Source organism: Zingiber officinale, chromosome 5A (genome assembly GCF_018446385.1).
Source record: "Zingiber officinale cultivar Zhangliang chromosome 5A, Zo_v1.1, whole genome shotgun sequence".
In the NCBI taxonomy this organism is placed as follows: Eukaryota; Viridiplantae; Streptophyta; class Magnoliopsida; order Zingiberales; family Zingiberaceae; genus Zingiber; species Zingiber officinale.
Window position 1 is genome coordinate 5,918,953 of NC_055994.1, and position 17,549 is coordinate 5,936,501.

The window sequence follows — 17,549 nt, forward strand, 5'->3', positions numbered from 1 at the left end:
ATTAGGTAGAACCCATAACTGTTTGATTTCAGAATCAAAAAATACCGTTTAAAACTTTTCAGAGGGTTTGAATAATTTTAATCTATATTATAGTAGCTATAATTTCGTAGCAGCTTCAACTATATAGTAAATATAGTTTTTTTACTGATATAATTGTATAGTAATTATAATTTTATAATTACTATAATGTACATAATTTAGACGGGAGCTATAACTAGATAATAATAGAAATAGTACCCAAAGAGTTATATCATTTTATAAAGAAATAAAATACTCTTTTCATAAAAAATTAATATAAAATACTCTTCGACGGTTCAATAAAAAAAAGGTGTCCCTGTAACTTTGCCCTATTTTAATCAGCTAAATATGTTCTTTTGCCGTTGCACGTGGAACAGCCTATTCACACACGTTTAAATATAAAAATTAAAAGGGTAAAAAAATTAATAGAGCAATTTTCTAAAATTGCACTTAGTCTAACATTTTAATTATTTAAATTTCTCTTGAAAATATCATGTAGCCAGATATTAAAAAAAATATTTAATTTATTAAACTAATAGCGTTCCAAGTTATCTATAATAGTTTAATAATTTAAAATCCTTGCAGAGAGGCTGGGCAACGCAAGGTTGTGCAAGATATTATAAGATATCATGTAACTTGTTAAACTATTATAACATGTCATTTATTTTTTTTTCCTTTCTCCATTGTCTGTCTTTTGCATGCAAACCAGTTGAATCTTGAAAATCAATAATACTGTATTGTTAATTTTTAAAAACTAACAACATAATCTTATCGATTATTACTGGTATTGCTGATTTTATTACTGGTATTGCTGATTTTATGTTGCTGGTTTTCGAAGCCTAGTAACATATTCTAGCTGATTTTCAAAACATAGCAACACATTGTTATCGATGGTGTTGACTTTCAAAAACCAACAACATTGTGTTTCAAAAATTAACAAAATTATGTTACTGAAAAATTAACACTATTGTGTTAGTTGTTTTCAAAAAAATCATGTTGCTGATTTTAGAAATCAATAACACAGAAACTAGTTCAAAATTTTTTTCGTGTTGCTGATTGTTTTTTTTAAAATCAGCTATAGAAATAAAGATTGATTTTCTGTATTACTGATTTTTTGAAAATTAGTAATATAATGACGATAAATTAGAGAAAAATTTTCAATCACAATTTTAATTTTACATACAGTCCATAATCACAAAAAACTTTATTTTTACTCCCTACATGTAAAGTTTTATTTGCTTAACTTCCTCATATAAATATTGTTACCTAATCGCCCCTCTGATTTTTTAGGTACAAAAGGTCCCAAAATGAGTATAATTCCTCTTAAAGTCAGCACTTTACACTAGAATTGAGTATATTTTCTATTAAATTGAGTACGATTTTTTTCTGCTTAATATAATTTCTCCTAAATTCAATACCATTTAAAGAAAATATAGTATATTTTCCATCCAATTGAGTATCATTTAAAAAAAATCTAGTATATTTTCCATCTAATTGAGGTGAAAAAAGAATCGTGCTCAATTTGATAGAAAATATACTAAAATGAGTATAATTTCTTTTAAAGTTAGCACTTTATACTAGAATCAAGTATATTTTCTATCAACATGTCACACCCCAGAGGAGTCCCTACCGACAAAATTTCGACAACATCTCCCCTGTACCGGTGACAATCTGAAGCATATATACATACATCCACAAGCATACTCATCAACAATATACAACTGTTGGTGCAACCTTAGGTCAAGGTTGACCTGGTTGACCAGACTCGAGTTGACTTGACTCGAGTTGTGTTTTGATGTTTGACGAGTTATGTTTGACAATGTTTGTACCTTGATGTTTGACATGGATACAAGCTTGGGAGATTGTGGGTACAACCCATGGTCAAGGTTGACCTGGTTGACCCAAGGTGAGTTGACCTGACTCGGAAAAGTCTAAGCAGGGAGCTTGGCACGGGAAAAGTCCAAGTATGGAGACTTGGCACAGAGAAGTCCAAGTATGGAAGCTTGGCACATGGGAAGTCGGAGAGGGCTCGGAAGCTCGTTCTCCGGACCGTGGTCAGAGAGGGCTCGGGAGCTCGTTCTCTGGACCGGATGTGGAAAGTCCTGGTGAGTGAAGCCAGGCAGACGGATAAGTCCTGGTGAGTGAAACCAGGCAGTGGGAAGTCCTGGTGAGTAAAGCCAGGCAGAAGTCCTGGTGAGTGAAGCCGGGCAAGGAAAAATCCAGATGGATCAAGGGTGATCGGACATCTGGTGTTGAGAAGGTCAAGTAGGTCAAGGGAGTGATCGGATACTTGACACGAAGAGAAAAGTCCAAGTGGGTCAAAGGGATTGACCGGACACTTGGTGGGGAGTCTTAGCAGGTCAAGGGAGTGACCGGATGCTAAGCATGATGTACCAACAGGTCAAGGTTGACCGGATGTTGGTTTGGAAGGTTTGGGACTTGGTTTAGGCAAAAACCAAGCTCTGGATCGATCAGTGGATCGATCCAGTGATACACTGGGTATCTTGATCGATCTGGTGACCGATCAGTAACCAAACAGTAGCCTACTGAGTGTTATCTGATCGGTCTGCAGACCGATCAGGAAACAACGATCAGAGGCAAGAAGTTCGGGAGAAAAGCATGCTGATCGGTCCCCATGACCGATCAGCAGCACTCTGGACCGATCAGGGTGGAGCCTGATCGGTCCAGCCCTAGCCGTTGTGACTCAACGGCTAGGTTATTTCGGGCTTCTGTGTTCTGGTCTTTTTTCTTGCAGGTTCGCAGGTTAGCCAGGATATCAGTGGATATAAGAAGAGATCGAGGGTTGCTGACTACTACTCTTCTTCTTCCTCCTCGAGCTGCTGTTCTTCTGAAAGCTGTGCTTGAGCTTTGCTGAGCTCCGAAGCTTCGGGGGAGCTTCTTTGACTGAGTTGCTTGTTGGCATTCGTCCGTGAAGTTGGTGCTTCATCCGGGACTTCAGTCGACGAGAAGGCAAGCGAGTATTTGTACATTTATTGTGTATTTTGTTCTTGCTCTTCTTTGTACTCCTTATTGCTGTTGCAAAGTTCTTGTGGCGAGGTTTCTCCACCCATAAGGAGTTTATATTAGCCGATTTTTCGGGGACTCATCCACCGACGGATTGATAGGCTTCGTCCACCTTACGGACACGCCGAGGAGTAGGAGTTTCATCTCCGAACCTCGTTACATCAACGAGTTTGAGGTTTGCTATTCTCCGCTTTCGTTTCTATTCGTTTTATTTCCGCTGCGCTAACCCTAATTGTAGAAAGAAACAAAGAATTTGGGGCGGCTATTCACACCCCCCTCTCTAGCCGCGATCATCGATCCTAACAAGTGGTATCAGAGCGAGGTCGCTCTTCGCCGGATTAACACCCGAGGGAGCACAAGCTAGAGATGGATCAACTCGGAGACGACATCACCATTCCACCCTTCTACGATCGCGACGACTTCGCGTTTTGGAAGGTAAGAATGAAATATTTTCTTATGACTAATCTTGAGAATTGGAGTTGTGTCCAATTAGGTTTCAAGCCTCCGACGGACAAGAAAGGAGAAACCCTAGAGAAGAAGGAGTGGACCAAGGAACAAGTCCACCAATCCCTAGTCAACGATGAGGTATTGAAGATTTTTGAATTTTCTTTACCTAATGATGTTTTGTGTAGGATAGGTGGATACAACAATGCCAAGGAGTTGTGGAACAACTTGGCTAAGTTCCATGAGGGGAACTCCACTTTAAGCCATGAAGAGGAGTCAAGTGAGCCAAGTAGCTCACATCATGGAGGAGAGGAATTAGAAGTTGAGGGCTACTCAACATTTAAGGAAGAAGAGAAGAGAGTTCTTCTTCAAGAATGGAGCAAGAGGAAGAAGCTTCTACCTCCGGAAGGGATGAAGAAGAAAGTCTTCATACATCCTCAACCCTAGGTAACTCAAGCATTTCAATTTCAAATAAATAACATATAATGTGCTTTGAGTGTAGGGAGTATGGACATTACAAGAGTAAGTGTCCAAAGAGGATTAGAAAGTCTCCACCGGCGCCAAAGGTCAAGAAAGCCGGAGTCCCGATACGCAAAGGCAAAGAGCACGTGGTGTGTTTTCAATGCAAGCGAAGGGGACATTATCGGAGCCAATGTCCGAGGGGGAGGCAACCTCACAAGGACAAGAAGACGAGCACATCGATAGGGGGAGCTAAGGCAAACCCTAAGGTAATCTGTAAGGCTCATTTTTACAATTCAAATAGAACACATGCTAGTAGCCTTATTGCTATTGCTAATAATGATAAGCATGTTAATTATAGAAATCGATACACATGCTTAGGTGCCAAACATGTGAGCCTAGATAAGGATAACACTAGGAAAGCCAACCCTAGGACTAACTCATCTAAGGCTAAGGAGAACCTAGGTAGAAATCCCAAATCAACTAGACACATGCCTAGGAATACCTCAAAGAAAAATGAAAAATTAAAAATTGAGGTATTAGAGAAGGAGAATCAAGTATTGAGGTCAAGACTTGATACTTTGGAAAAGGCTCTTAAGAACTTGGAGAAGTCATCTCTAGGGTTTAAGGGTCAAAAACCAATGTCCAAGGACAAGAAAGGTTTGGGTCACAAACCTAAGTCCCAAGTGGTCAAGTCCACTTATCACAATGTTCCATTCGATTATGGAACAAAATCTAGGGCTAGGAAGACCATCACCAAGGTCACAAGGGGAGTCACCCCTAGAGTTGATCTTGATGAGTCCCAAATGACCAAGGCTTCAAAGCCTAGGAGGGTCATTAGAAGGGTTGCTAGGGAAGTCATCCCTAGTGAATACTTAGTGAACCCAATGAGCTCAAATAGGTATTGGGTTCCTAGGAGCGTGATTTCATCATGCTAGATGAGTTAGGGTGTGCCAACCTTACTTGAATAGGTAGTTAACCTAATCATGGCAAAAGGTGGCACTTTAGGAATTTTCAAGGTGTGATCAAGCCTTGAAAATGAAATTAAGAGTTATTCCTAAGGTGATTAGAATGTGCCAACTACATTTGAGGAGTTCTCTTAGGTCAATCTAATTGACACATAATGATCTAAAAGTCTTGAGGATATGACTTTAGGTCTATTACACTTAGGAATATAGAATTTTATGGCAAAATGATAAAAATTATCAAAAATGGCAACTAAGGCTAGAATTAGGTATTTTCTATACCTTTACATGTTATTTGCCATATATTGTTTGCCATATGTCATGTCATGAAATCATATTTATTTTATGATCATTTAAAATGTCATGATAATGCTTAGGTTAGTTTAAATGTTATGCTTTATTTAAGTTTCATACTTTATGCCATGACATCATGACATTGGCAAATGTTTCCATTTATGATATCATTTTATACCATGTCATCATTTCTTGCATTTATAATCAATGAAATTGATATAAGGATAAGAAACACAATTTGATATGGAGATCAAATTGTTGTTTAGAAAAATGCATGAGAACTTAGAATAAGCTAACCTAAATCCATATCTCACATCAAAATTGACTTGGATGTGTTTTTGATACACCTTAGATGTGTGTGAGATATTAGGATGATGAGTTAGGATCAAGGTGCATAGTTCTTGTGCCTAGATGAGCCTAATTCGAAATTGAGGATCATAGGGAAAGCTTGTGTACAAGTCAAGTACATTTAGCCCAAAGATTGTGGTCCTAAATTAAATGGTTTAAAATCATTTCAAAATTGATTTGAAAAACCTTGATGAAGCTTTTCTAGTAATAGCATTCATCATTGAACAAGTTGATACAAAGATAAGTTAACTTTGAGCTATTTCAAAGACTTTTGAACTTTGTATCAAGATTGAAAAATGGAAGTTATTTTCATAGAAAACTATTTTTCCATGATAGTATATGTTATGAGGAATGTATCCTCAAAATTTCATAATTTTTCGAATTTTCTGTGATTTTCTAGAGGTTTTTGAATTTCGGGAGAAGAAAAATTCAAAAATCAGAAATCAGAGTTGTGGACCGATCAGGAGGTTCCCTGATCGGTCCAGGTCTGTGTGGATCGGTCACTGGACCGATCCAGAGGGAGCCTGATCGGTCTGGTGACCGATCAGGGCGTGCCAACCTGCTGAATTTCGATTGTTTGTCTGAAATTGCAGCTGTGGAAGTGGTGTTTTAGAGTTCTAAAGGTTTGAAACTCTCCAAGACATTGTTGGTGCAATGGTCAAGGGGGAGTTGATCTTTAGGGAGAGTTTTACGTATTAGTCAAGGGGAGTTGACTTTTAGGGGGAGTTTTTACTCCTAAAGACTTGAGTGATATGAGATTATCACTAAGTTAATTGTTGAACCTTAGTATCAAGGGGGAAATTAAGAGTTTCAATGAAAGGTATGAGACTTTCATTAGGAAGAAACTCTTGACCTTGATTCACTCTTTTTGATGTGTGTCAAAAAGGGGGAGAGTGTAGGTTTGGGGAGAATGTTCAAGGAAGAACATTAGAAAATCTAAGTTAGGTTATCGGGTTAACCTAACTTGATTATGGGTTTGATTATGAGTTTTGTCAAACATCAAAAAGGGGGAGATTGTTGGTGCAACCTTAGGTCAAGGTTGACCTGGTTGACCAGACTCGAGTTGTGTTTTGATGTTTGACGAGTTATGTTTGACAATGTTTGTACCTTGATGTTTGACAAGGATACAAGCTTGGGAGATTGTGGGTGCAACCTGTGGTCAAGGTTGACCTGGTTGACCCAAGGTGAGTTGACCTGACTTGGAAAAGTCCAAGCAGGGAGCTTGGCACGGGAAAAGTCCAAGTATGGAGACTTGGCACGGGAAAAGTCCAAGTATGGACACTTGGCACGGAGAAGTCCAAGTATGGAAGCTTGGCACATGGGAAGTCGGAGAGGGCTCGGAAACTAGTTCTCCGGACTGTGGTCAGAGAGGGCTCGGGAGTTCGTTCTCTGGACCGGATGTGGAAAGTCCTGGTGAGTGAAGCCAGGCAGACGGATAAGTCCTGGTGAGTGAAGCCAGGCAGTGGGAAGTCCTGGTGAGTAAAGTCAGGCAGTTGTGAAAACCCTAGTGAGTGAAGCTAGGTGAAAGTCCTGGTGAGTGAAGCCGGGCAAGGGAAAATCCAGATGGATCAAGGGTGATCGGACATCTGGTGTTGAGAAGGTCAAGTAGGTCAAGGGAGTGATCGGATACTTGACACGAAGAGAAAAGTCTAAGTGGGTCAAAGGGATTGACCGGACACTTGGTGGGGAGTCTTAGCAGGTCAAGGGAGTGACCGGATGCTAAGCATGATGTACCAACAGGTCAAGGTTGACCGGATGTTGGTTTGGAAGGTTTGGGACTTGGTTTGGGCAAAAACCAAGCTCTGGATCGATCAGTGGATCGATCCAGTGATACACTGGGTATCTGGATCGGTCCGAACAGTAGCCTACTGAGTGTTATCTGATCGGTCTGCAGACCGATCAGGAAACAACGATCAGAGGCAAGAAGTTCGGGAGAAAAGCATGCTGATCGGTCCCCAGGACCGATCAGAGGAAGCTCTGATCGGTCCCCATGACCGATCAGCAGCACTCTGGACCGATCAGGGTGGAGCCTGATCGGTCCTTAGCCGTTGTGACTCAACGGCTAGGTTATTTCGGGCTTCTGTGTTCTGGTCTTTTTGCTTGCAGGTTCGCAGGTTAGCCAGGATATCAGGGGATATAAGAAGAGATCGAGGGTTGCTGACTACTACTCTTCTTCTTCCTCCTCGAGCTGCTGTTCTTCTGAAAGCTGTGCTTGAGCTTTGCTGAGCTCCGAAGCTTCGGGGGAGCTTCTTTGACTGAGTTGCTTGTTGGCATTCGTCCGTGAAGTTGGTGCTTCATCCGGGACTTCAGTCGACGAGAAGGCAAGCGAGTATTTGTACATTTATTGTGTATTTTGTTCTTGCTCTTCTTTGTACTCCTTATTGCTGTTGCAAAGTTCTTGTGGCGAGGTTTCTCCACCCATAAGGAGTTTATATTAGCCGATTTTCCGGGGACTCATCCACCGACGGATTGATAGGCTTCGTCCACCTTACGGACACGCCGAGGAGTAGGAGTTTCATCTCCGAACCTCGTTACATCGACGAGTTTGAGGTTTGCTATTCTCCGCTTTCGTTTCTATTCATTTTATTTCCGCTGCGCTAACCCTAATTGTAGAAAGAAACGAAGAATTTGGGGCGGCTATTCACACCCCCCTCTCTAACCGCGATCATCGATCCTAACAACAACAACCCACACGACTGGATGAAAATACAACCACGCAGTTTAATAGACAACCCACACGGCTGTAATATAAACACAGCGAAAATCACAAAATAACGAACATAAAACAAACCAAACAACTAACTGTGAGCCGACCCGACTTGACGCGACAACTACATCAATTCAAGTACAAGATATCACAAAACTAAACTCCATATAAAAGATACAAATACCAGAACAAGTACAAAACCAATAATGCAAATGGAAGTATTAACGGAATGAGAAGCTCAATGTGACATGGGACTGGCGGACAGGATCTCCAGGCGACTCCATAAATCCTTTACCTGCTACCTGGTGAAATAAACCAGTTTACGGGGTGGTGAGTATTAAGACTCAGCGGGTAATAGACAGATAGTGCATGAACATAATAAAAAACTAGAGATATAAAGGTATACAGTCTCGTAGCGAGAAATAGCAGATACTATAGTGATATCATAATAAGTGTCCATACCTGAAACCATATCCTAGGCTAGTAATAGAAGGTCAGGTGTAGCAAAGACCTACTACAGTATAACTCATAACTACATAGGTATCATGTGAGGTATATTGTAACCACTCACTTTCTACTGACTAGGCTGTGAGGCCGATCGTTACATTATGCTGTGCTAACTATTCCATGACCATTATTAAACCTAGTTGCGGAAGCTGTAATAATTAAAATTTTGCTAAACTATTATCATTTCTTGGTTCTACATGTGCTAAAGGGTGTAATCTAAACTATTCATGACATATATTACATTCCCCAATGGTCAAGGAACTTAACTAAGAGTTTCTTGCTGATATCAAGCCTCCCAATCGACCCACGGATCGATTGGAATGGCCGGGTCGATCCGTGGATCGATCCAGGTGGCTACTGTATATGGGGCTTAGGTTGGATCGATCCAGTGATCGATCCAGCACGCTACTGTGCTCGGGCAATATTCTGGATCGATCGGCTGATCGATCCAGACTGGCCAATCGATCCAGTGATCGATCCCAGAGCCTTCTGTTCGCGACAGAATTTGTTGGATCGATCGGCTGATCGATCCAGAGGCCTACTGTTCGCGGTACGAACTTCTCAATCGATCGGCTGATCGATTGAGAAGCCTCCAATCGATCAGCCGATCGATTGGGGTTTCTGATTTCGTACCAGAAGTCTGATTTCAGCACTTGTTCGTGTCAAAACTTCCCATATCAATTCTAAACTAAATGTAAAATATTCTAACATCGCACAAATAGTATTTTAAGCATGATAGGGTGCATGACTAACTAATTCATAGCAATTAACATACTAAGGTGCAAAACAATAAAATGCTAAAAGGTTCTAATGCTTAAAATAAGCTTGCTGAAATTCCCTAAGATCTCTATTCCAAGTTCCATCCACACACATCTTCGTAGCATTGCCCTCCAGCCTCCGCTAGTCCATCTTTCCTTTACCTTTATCTGCAGTATAAGGAAAAGAAAGTATCTGTAAGCTTTCGCTTAGTAAGAAACCATCTATCTCACTAAAACATGCAATCGATGCAAATCATGCTTTGAAAAGATGCCATTTGAAAAGAACATACTGAATATGCTAAACATGGCATGACATACAACACATAGAAATAAAACTGATCATAGCAATAGAACTAATCATAAACTATCATGTTGTATCAACAGAAAACTAAACTGATATAAAACTGAGCTAAGCTAATACTAATCTGATGCTAAAGCTGACTGAACTCACATGACTAATTTGTGATGTTTGAAAACTATATTCATAAGTAGATTAAAATAATAATCAAGCTGCTGTTTGGGCCCGGCAACTGTACTTGCTGTGCGTGCATCCCTAACCAAATCCGGGGTTGCAAATTCCGAATCTAGTAGGGTTTACTAGGTTAGCTGAACCTAGGGACGACTGTGGGAGTCCAACCCAATAGATATCTAATCCAGTACAGTGCCACTGAGAAAGTAAAATACTGAACATAAGCTAATAACTATTGTCTTGCTTCTACTAGGTTGTCTAAACCCAGAACTAGGTTATCTGAACCTAGAGGCAACTGTGGGAGCCCACCCATTGAACATCTAGTCCATCATAACTGTAGCAAGACTAAATAAGCTGTAAAATGCTTCTATTGCATTTATCTAGGCTACTAAAATGCCTAAGTTGCATTTTAACTGTGCTATTAATTGATCGAACACTTGGTATGCGCTAGTTCGCATCCCTTGTGTCGGAAAACTGCATATCCTTAAATTAAAAGCATACAATCATCCGAAAAGCTACTTATACTGCAGGTGAGGGGTTTCTTACCTCCTGTTCGTAATTTCTTACGATTCTAATCGCTAGGTTTTCCGGAGGAGCGATCTCTTCGACGATCTCCTCGCGTCTACGCGTTCCTCTCGCGGAGAGAAACGTCCTCGTGTCGGAGTCATCGCCGGAAGGTGTCCTTGAAGCCCTAGGAGAGGAACCCTAGGTTTGTTCTTGTGGTTGGCGCCGAGAGAAGGAGAGGGAAAGGGAACGGCGTGGCTAGGGTGAGAAGGAGGAAAAATCACGTTCCAAAATAACTCTTCACTTATTAATTCCCTATTTATATTAAGTGGGTAATTCGGCCCAACTCTAATATAAATTTAATTGCCTCCCTTTCCTTTCAGCACGGCCTTGCTGGGTTCAACTGGTTACTAGAATTATCCGTAAACTATAGGTCTCGGGTTCAATTCCCGCTTAGGCCGTTTTCGTTTTCTATTTGTTTTTGCTACTTCCGCTACTCTAAAAATTCTGTAAAAATATCCTAAAATTCCAGAAAAATCATAGAATATTTCTAGAATAGTTTTGAGAATTTTCGGGCGCTACAATCCCCTATACCTTATAAAAAGTTCGTCCTCGAACTTAGAATAACTCTGGGTATTTCTGTATCATACTGGCTTCTGTCTCCCAGGTTGCCTCTTCTGCTGTGTGACTGTGCCAAATAACTTTGACTAATGGTACTTCCTTGTTCTGTAATTTCATAACTGCCCGGTCTATTATCTGAATAGGCCGACTGTCAAAGCTGAGGTCTTCGCGGATCTGTACCGACTGGGGCTCAATCACCTGGGTGGCATCTGGGGTATGCTTCTTCAGCATAGAGACATGAAATACATTGTGAACGGCTGACATTTCCTGGGGTAGCTCAAACTCATATGCTACCTTGCCCACTCTTCTGCTGATAAGGTATGGTCCCACATATCTGGGACTTAGTTTGCCCTTCTTCCCAAAACGCATTACTCCCTTCATGGGAGCTACTATGAGGAATACTGAATCCCCAACTGAGAACTCTAAAGGTCTGCGCTGTGTATCAGCATAGCTTTTCTGGCGGCTCTGAGCTGTCTTTATCCTCTGGCGGATCTGCTGTATAGCTGCTGTGGTATCTGCCACTAGATCTGTCTGAAGCTCTAGTTCTTTCTGTTCACCACTCTCATACCAGCAGATTGGAGATCTACACCTCCGCCCATAGAGAGCCTCGTAAGGTGCCATGCCGATGGTGGCCTGATAGCTGTTGTTGTATGCAAATTCTGCTAAACTCAGATATTTGCACCAACTTCCTTTGAAGTCTAGGGCACATGCTCGGAGCATATCTTCGAGTACCTGATTTACTCGCTCCGTCTGACCATCTGTCTGAGGATGGAAGGCTGTGCTGAACTTTAACTTCGTGCCCAAAGCTGACTGTACACACTCCCAGAAGTGTGATGTGAACCTACTGTCTCTGTCTGATATAATGGTTCGTGGGACTCCATGTAGTCTAACGATCTCCTTGAGATACAACTGTGCTAGCTGTTCCATGGAGTAGGATATCCTGATAGCTAAGAAGTGGGCTGATTTAGTCAACCTGTCGACTATTACCCAGATGGTATCAAAACCATTCGTGGTTCTGGGTAATCCCACTATGAAATCCATAGAAATGTCTTCCCACTTCCATTCGGGTATCTGAATGGGCTGCAAAACTCCTCCTGGTCTCTGATGTTCTGCCTTAACCCTTTGATAGGTTAGGCAGATGCTGACATATCGAGCGATGCCTCTCTTCATCCCAGGCCACCAAAAACGCTTCTTCAAGTCCTGGTACATTTTGGTAGAGCCTGGATGCATCACATAGGGAGTCTTGTGAGCCTCATCTAAAATCTTCCTTCTGAGTTCCTCCTGATCTGGAGCACATAATCCGTCGCCAAAATACAACACCCCGCTAGCTGACGCTCTGAACTCTCCACTTTCTGTTTCTGCCAATCCTTGCTTGATTTTCTGAATTTCAGGATCCTGTTCCTGAGCTGTCTGGATGTCACCAAGTAAGGTAGACTCTAATGTCATAGCAGAGAGCTATCCGTCTATGAGTTCGAGACCGAAATTTGTGATCTCTTTCTGTAGGGGCGGTGACATGGCTGCTAGAGATAATAGGGCAGCACTGGACTTTCTACTAAGGGCGTCCGCTACCCTATTTACTTTTCCTGGGTGGTAGAGGATGTCTATATCGTAGTCTTTGACCAGCTCTAGCCATCTGCGCTGTCGCATATTCAGATCCTTTTGAGTGAAGAAGTACTTCAGACTCTGATGATCTGTATACACCCTGCACTGAGCTCCATACAAGTAATGTCTCCAAATTTTGAGAGCGAACACCACTGCTGCAAGCTCAAGGTCATGGGTAGGATAGTTCTTCTCATAATCCTTGAGTTGTCTGGAGGCGTAGGCGATCACCTTGCCGTCTTGCATCAGCACTGCTCCTAGTCCCAACTTAGAGGCATCACTATATATATCAAAGCTATTTGTGTTCTCTGGTAGAGTCAGAATAGGTGCACTGGTCAATCTCCTCTTTAGCTCGCTAAAGCTGTTCTCACAGTCCTCTGTCCACTGAAATTTTCTGTTCTTTCTGGTAAGAGCTGTCAGTGGGGAGGCTATCCTGGAGAAGTCCTCTACGAACTTTCTGTAATAACCTGCTAATCCCAGAAAGCTTCTGATTTCACTGGCGTTCTTAGGTCTTTTCCAGTTACTCACAGCTTCTATCTTGCTGGGGTCTACCATAATACCATCCTTTGAGATGATGTGACCCAGGAAGGCTACATGATCTAACCAAAATTCACATTTCGTGAACTTGGCGTACAGCTGGTTCTGCTGAAGGGTCTGTAATACTATTCTCAGGTGCTCTGTGTGTTCTTCCTGAGTTCCTGAATAGATAAGGATGTCATCGATGAATACGATGATGAACTTATCTAAGTATTCTCTGAATACCCTGTTCATGAGGTCCATGAAAGTAGCTGGGGCATTTGTCACACCAAAGGGCATGACTACGAACTCATAATGTCCGTATCTGGTCCTGAATGCTGTCTTGGGTATATCCCCTTCTTTAACTTTCACCTGATGATATCCTGATCTGAGGTCTATCTTAGAGAACACTACCGCTCCCTTTAGCTGATCGAACAGGTCATCGATTCTAGGAAGGGGATACCTATTCTTGATCGTGATTTGGTTCAGTGCCCGATAATCTATACCGTCCTTCTTCTTCCGAACAATACAGGCGCTCCCCACGGTGAGTGACTCGGACGTATGAAGCCCTTGTCAAGCAGCTCCTGTAGTTGCTCATGAAGTTCTTTCAGTTCTGCTGGAGCCATGCGGTAAGGTGCTTTGAAGATAGGATTTGTACCGGGAATGAGTTCTATCTCAAATTCGATCTCCCTGTCTGGTGCTAGGCCTGGTAACTCTTCAGGGAAGACTGCTGGGTAGTCACTTACGACTCAGACCTCTGCTAGCTGTCGGTCCTCGTCCTGACTGGTACTGACTACGTGTGCTAAGAATCCCGTACATCCTGAATCCATTAATCTCTGTGCCTTCATAGCTGAGAGAAATTTCTTGGGCTTTCTCTTTGGTTCTCCGACGAACTCGAACTGTGCTTCTGCTTCAGGTTGGAATACAACTCTCTGCTTATGACATTCTATTGAGGCACCGTATTTGATCAAGAAGTCCATCCCAAATATGACGTCGTAGTCAGTCATATTTAGCACTATTAGATCACAAAAGAGCTCTCTGTTTGCTATAATGACTGGCACTGCTCTGAGCCAGTGCGTGGATGCCATAATTTCTCCTGAAGGTAAGGTCGTCAGAAACTGACTACTGAGTACCTCTGGGGGTCTTGCTAACTTCTCAGCAAATGCCCTGGATATTTAAGAATGGGTTACCCCAGTATCGAATAAGACAGTGGTACTTTGCTGTAAAATACTAATCTGACCTGTAACAACTGTCGAGGCATTTGCTATGTCCTCTCTGGTCAGTGAATAGATCCGTGCATTTGTCATAGCTGGAGGGGCTTCTAGTCTTCCCTGGCTGATGTGAGGACCATCTAGAGCGGCCTGCATATGATGTAACTGAGCTGGCTGGCCTCCATACTGAATCGGCTGTGGTGGAGGAAGACTAGTCTTGTTCGGACACTGCTTGGCCATATGCCCTTCTTGTCCACACTCAAAGCATCCTCGGGTGCCCTTACGACAAACTCCAGGGTGGAATTTCCCACAAGTAGCACACTTTGGATAACTAGGCTGTTTGCTAGCTGGCCCTCCTTTTGGGTAACTCCCTGGTTTGCGCTTGTTGCTGGAGTTCCCTTTCCAGTTGGAGCTGTGGCCCTGTTGTTTCTGAGTGCCTAAACCTCCTTGACCTTTAGATTCCGTGAGAACTTGCTTCTGCTGCTTGATATTGTTCTGGTAGTGCTCGGTGGTCAGAGCACTGCTGACTAGTTCTTCGGTGGTTTGCGGCCTGTGAATGCCGCCAGCCACGTTCATTGCTATTTCCGGCCTCAGCATCTTGAGCATCAACCGGACTCTTTCTTTCTATGTGCTGACTAGTTCAGGTCATAGACGAGCCAATCTATTGAATTTCTTCACGACTTCCTCAACTGATAGGTTGCCCTGACGAAACTCAGTGAACTCGTCGTAGTGACGGTTTGTGACCCGCATGTGAAAGAATTCTTCAAAGAACTCCTTCTCAAAGTCTGCCCATGTCATCTGGTTTACTGGGCGCTTCGCTCTGATTCTCTCCCACCACATGCGTGCATCTCCTGTCAGGCAGAAGGAGGCGCACTTCACATTCTCATGTTCTGGCCAGTCCAGAAGCTCCATCGTACTCTCCAGTGTTTTGAACCAGGCTTGTGCATCCCATGGTTCGCTGGTGCCTGAGAAGTTCTCGGGCTTGACTCTTTGCCACTGGATCAGATAGGCTTCTCTCTTTGCCTCTACTGCTGCTGGGGCTACTGGTGCTGTAGGCTGGACTGGTGGAACCTCTAAGACTACTGGCATTGCTAAGTTTGGTTCCGGGGTGACTGTGGGAGTATTAAGCTGATTAGCCTTTAAGGTGGCTATCTCCTGCTGCTGTTCAGCTAACTGCTGCTGTAACTGAGCCACCAATGATGTCAAGTCTGGGGGAGGCACTGAACTGCCTGCCTCATGCTGGGGCTCAGTAGCTGGTGCCCTTCTAGCTGGGCGTCCTCGTGCCATTCTAGAGACATAGAGGACATACATAACTAATACAATCATAACTGCATATCTATGGTTATCATGTTAGGTACTATCATAAATAAACATGCTTCATTTACTTCTTGAAAACAGTAAACATAAATAAGGTGAGAGGTGTTCTTTCTTGGAAGCTGCAGGTTCAATGCTGATGTGTGTGTAGGAAGTATGAGAACTTGGCTCTGATACCACTCTGTAACGACCCACCTTCTACTGACTAGGCTGTGAGGCCGATCGTTACATTATGCTGTGCTAACTATTCCATGACCATTATTAAACCTAGTTGCGGAAGCTGTACTAATTAAAATTTTGCTAAACTATTATCATTTCTTGGTTCTACATGTGCTAAAGGGTGTAATCTAAACTATTCATGACATATATTACATTCCCCAATGGTCAAGGAACTTAACTAAGAGTTTCTTGCTGATATCAGGCCTCCCAATCGATCCACGGATCGATTGGAATGGCCGGATCGATCCATTGATCGATCCAGGTGGCTACTGTATGTGGGGCTTAGGTTGGATCGATCCAGTGATCGATCCAGCACGCTACTGTGCTCGGGCAATATTCTGGATCGATCGGCTGATCGATCCAGACTGGCCAATCGATCCAGTGATCGATCCCAGAGCCTTCTGTTCGCGACAGAATTTGCTGGATCGATCGGCTGATCGATCCAGAGGCCTACTGTTCGCGGTACGAACTTCTCAATCGATCGGCTGATCGATTGAGAAGCCTCCAATCGATCAGCCGATCGATTGGGGTTTCTGATTTCGTACCAGAAGTCTGATTTCAGCACTTGTTCGTGCCAAAACTTCCCATATCAATTCTAAACTAAATGTAAAACATTCTAACATCACACAAATAGTATTTTAAGCATGATAGGGTGCATGACTAACTAATTCATAGCAATTAACATACTAAGGTGCAAAACAATAAAATGCTAAAAGGTTCTAATGCTTAAAATAAGCTTGCTGAAATTCCCTAAGATCTCTATTCCAAGTTCCATCCACACACATCTTCGTAGCATTGCCCTCCAGCCTCCGCTAGTCCATCTTTCCTTTACCTTTATCTGCAGTATAAGGAAAAGAAAGTATGTAAGCTTTCGCTTAGTAAGAAACCATCTACCTCACTAAAACATGCAATCGATGCAAATCATGCTTTGAAAAGATGCCATTTGAAAAGAACATACTGAATATGCTAAACATGGCATGACATACAACACATAGAAATAAAACTGATCATAGCAATAGAACAACTAATCATAAACTATCATGTTGTATCAACAGAAAACTAAACTGATATAAAACTGAGCTAAGCTAATACTAATCTGATGCTAAAGCTGACTGAACTCACATGACTAATTTTTGATGTTTGAAAACTATATTCATAAGTAGATTAAAATAATAATCAAGTTGCTGTTTGGGCCCGACAACTGTACTTGCTGTGCGCGCATCCCTAACTAAATCCGGGGTTGCAAATTCCGAATCTAGTAGGGTTTACTAGGTTAGCTGAACCTAGGGACGACTGTGGGAGTCCAACCCAATGGATATCTAATCCAGTACAGTGCCACTGAGAAAGTTAAATACTGAACATAAGCTAATAACTATTGTCTTGCTTCTACTAGGTTGTCTAAACCCAGAACTAGGTTATCTGAACCTAGAGGCGACTGTGGGAGCCCACCCATTGAACATCTAGTCCATCATAACTGTAGCAAGACTAAATAAGCTGTAAAATGCTTCTATTGCATTTATCTAGGCTACTAAAATGCCTAAGTTGCATTTTAACTGTGCTATTAATTGATCG